The 3,507-nt window shown below is 42.7% G+C and overlaps 1 pseudogene; it reads right to left on the bottom strand.

Moving 5' to 3' along the window:
- Window positions 1-2,105: 2,105 nt before the first annotated feature.
- LOC121434297 lies at window positions 2,106-3,273 on the bottom strand (annotated as a pseudogene).
- Between the last annotated feature and the right edge of the window lie 234 nt (window positions 3,274-3,507).

The raw sequence follows: 3,507 nt of genomic DNA, 5'->3' as shown, positions 1-3,507 counted from the left end.
AGAAAAAAAAAACCTAAAAGAGAAAAGAAAAAGAAAAATTAGCCAAAATAGCTTCCTAATGTGTGTGGCTTTTTTTTAATTAAAATGTTTTTTAATATTTTGTTTAAGCTGCTTTTATTGCCTGTCCTGATCTGTAGAAGTTTACAAAGAAATAAATTTTTCAAGCATTTAAAAAATGTATTCATCTTCCATAAAGCAAATTTCAATGTATTAGTACCTAAAAATACACAGTGACTTAATGAGACATCAGCACAACCACTTAGAATTGTGCTCCAGAGAAGCACACATTTCGATCAGTCTTTCTGGGCTCTGCTTTCCAAGAGGACTGGCTTAGAGAACAGGTTAGAGTCAAGTGCTCCTCTCTGGAAGATGCAGGCCCGGACACGCTTCCAATTCCACAGGCCTATGTAAAATGAAGGGAGCTCTCTGCAGGTCTCAAAACCCACAATTCACAGGGGCTCCTTCCTCTTTGATGTCAAGGAGGAGGTATGGTCATCACTGAAACCAAACCAAACCGAGAGACTCTGAAATGAACTAGAAATCCCAAGGCTAGAACATTGCCATCAAAGAGCAAACCTCAAAAATAATGCCAGAGCTCCTGGAGATCAGGGACCAAAGAACCCAGTCAAGCCTGTGCGAGGAGCCTCTTCTTTGACGGCTGTTTAAGGAGGTGGGATTTTAAGGGTTTGTTTGTTTGTTTGTTTGTTCATATTTTGGCCTCTGAATATTTTAAAAATATGTTTTGCCTGGCTGGTCCTTCAGGCTAATCTTGGAGTTCTTCCTGAATCCCAAGCCTGACAGAGGAATAGTCTACAGTTTCACAGCTACCATTTGTACGCATTAGAGTGGATTTACTGCTTAAGTAAATCTAAATAGAAAAATTAATATATTCCTTTAGGGCTGGAGAGATGGCTCAGAGGTTAAGAGCATTGCCTGCTCTTCCAAAGGTCCTGAGTTCAATTCCCAGCAACCACATGGTGGCTCACAACCATCTGTAATGGGGTCTGGTACCCTCTTCTGGCCTGCAGGCATATACACAGACAGAATATTGTATACATAATAAATAAATAAATATAAAAAATATATTCCTTTACATACAAGTTTGTGTCTCAAAATTCTTGAAAAACAAGAACAGATGAGTTTGTATCAAAGACCATCAAAGTTAAGTATGTGATATTCACATGTAAACCCCGTCTTACCTCAACTCTTCATGACACCTTTAGGAAGGGAATGACATACAAAGCTTGCTAACTTGCGGAACTATCTTAGGAAACCACACATGTAAACATGGATGTTGACACATGAGGCTGATGTGGGGAGGACTCAGCACACTGCAGAGTCTCCTTAGTCATGAGTTGTTGTTTTTATAGTTCCTGGTAGATGGCAAGGTTTATCACAGAAGATAAAAATCCCTTTAAACAAATCCATGGGGGCTTCTTGAAGCCCCTTCTCATATAAAAACAAGATGAATGTCATTTCAGTCCATCTGAGAAAAGTTTTCAATCTAAGTGGACATCATTTTTTTTTCATTTAAGAATATTTTACAGAATTTTCATAAGGCAGGACAAATTTGTGAAAAATGCAGATACAAAATGATATAAACTAATAATCTACATCTAAAAATTCCAAAGGGTAACAGTGGAGATGATATAGGTCACATAATGCCTACCCTTTAAAACTAGCACGGACCCGTGCATACACTGAAAGTTCTAAAGAACTTCTAGACTTTGCACAAGTGTGGCTTTTCTTTTTATATCTATATTGCATGTTTTAAATCCTATCAGGAATGCAAACTAAAACTGCACGCTACCTTAGTGGAAAAACTTCAACACTGTGCGATTTTCTGCCTCTTAATTCTTAAAGAGTGGCAGCAATCCCCGCATTTGTCTTTGAAAGTTCCTCAGGGAACTTTATCAAAAAAGACAATGAAGGCAAAAACTGGCAGACATCCACCATCTTGTTCCTTTTGAAAACAACGTGGATGAAAAGTAATTTAGTGATAAAAGACGAAATCTTTTAAATAAATACATTGTTATCTGGCATCTGTACGGACTGATCTGGTAAATCTTTAGGTAAACAGCAGCGTTCCTGCCCTCCCTGTGGCGTCAAGCCCCTGGCTTCCATCCTGTGGTCTGCTTTCCCTGGGTCTCATACCCTGCCACTTGATACCCAGCCAGCTGGTTAGGAAGCAGCCATTCTGTCCTTGAGAATGTCCTTGAGAATTCTGTAGTTGCGTCCCATCCATGGTGCAGAAGACTGGGCCTGAATCCCTGCTGGCCCGCGGCTGGCCATGCATCCCATGGGCAGGTACTTACCATTAGGCGCATACTGGCCAGTCTGTTGCGCATTTCCGTACCACCGGCCCCACTGGCCATATGCTGGTGGATATCCAATTTGATTTTACTGCAGTTGCATGGGATATATCATATCATATCATGGAATTTATCATATCTTTGCCCCAATAGCATTTCACCACATGCCTGTCAATGGTAGCACCATTAGCAGAAACAATTGCATGTACTGCACTTTCATGGGAATTGAACCAAACAAATGAATATCCTTTATCGGGGAAGACTCCAATTTCCACTATTTGTCCAAACGGAGAAAAAGTCCGATGCATTAGCTGCTCTGTCAGTCCCGACGTCACCCCTCCACAGTACACAGCGCAATTGCTGGGGCGAGACTGACTTACAACCTCATCATACGACAGCTGTTTGGTGTTCGACTCATATGAACTCTTTGGAGCTGGAGGCTTTCCGGTTGCCCAGTTAGTTCTGATTTGTCTTCCACCAAGCCACTGGCTACCCATCTGCTGAATGGCATTTTCTGCCTCCCATTGGTTGAAAAAGGAGACAAAGCCATATTGCTTAGACTTCCCTGTAGCCATGTCTTTTACCATGCGGGCATCTGACGTTCTCCCAAATGGTGTGAGAGCTGTTTTGATGTCTTCAGTTGCGATTTCTGGACTGAGATCACCAACAAACACATGGAAGTGATTGCTTGTTTCTTTCTTTTGATCGCTGGGGGTTGTTGCCCGATTCACTTCAACATCCTTTTCAGTTATCTTCCGCCCATCCTTAGCAGCCAGCGCTGCAGCTGCATGCCGATGCTCATGGAACTCCACAAAACAGTATGGGTCGTTTCCACTGTATCCATAATCATTTTGCCGTTTTTACAAGGTCTAATCTGGCTAAAGAGCAGGAGGATGAGAGCTTCAGTCACATCTCCGGAAAGGTTACCGATGTATAGAGTCTTGGGCATCTCGTCCTCCATGGCTGCTCTGGTCGCAGGAGCACCTCAGAGTCCAGCTCCCTGCCCTTCACTACCTCCCAAATCATTGGGGCAGCTATGGTTGAGGAAGAGTGGGCCTCCTTGCTTGGCTGGAGGTTTCCTTCGGCTGCAACTACACCCACTAGAGAGTTCTTTTACCTCTACCAACGCTCAGACTGAAGGGACCATCCTTTCCTCAGACTGCATCTCCAGACTGCATCTGTCTCCACCGAACCT

This window comes from Microtus oregoni, unplaced genomic scaffold (assembly GCF_018167655.1).
Source record: "Microtus oregoni isolate MIOR12 unplaced genomic scaffold, Mior012 000043F_ref0000047, whole genome shotgun sequence".
NCBI classification, from domain to species: domain Eukaryota; kingdom Metazoa; phylum Chordata; class Mammalia; order Rodentia; family Cricetidae; genus Microtus; species Microtus oregoni.
Note: the sequence above shows the minus strand (reverse complement) of the source record. Positions and strands in the feature narration are given on the sequence as shown.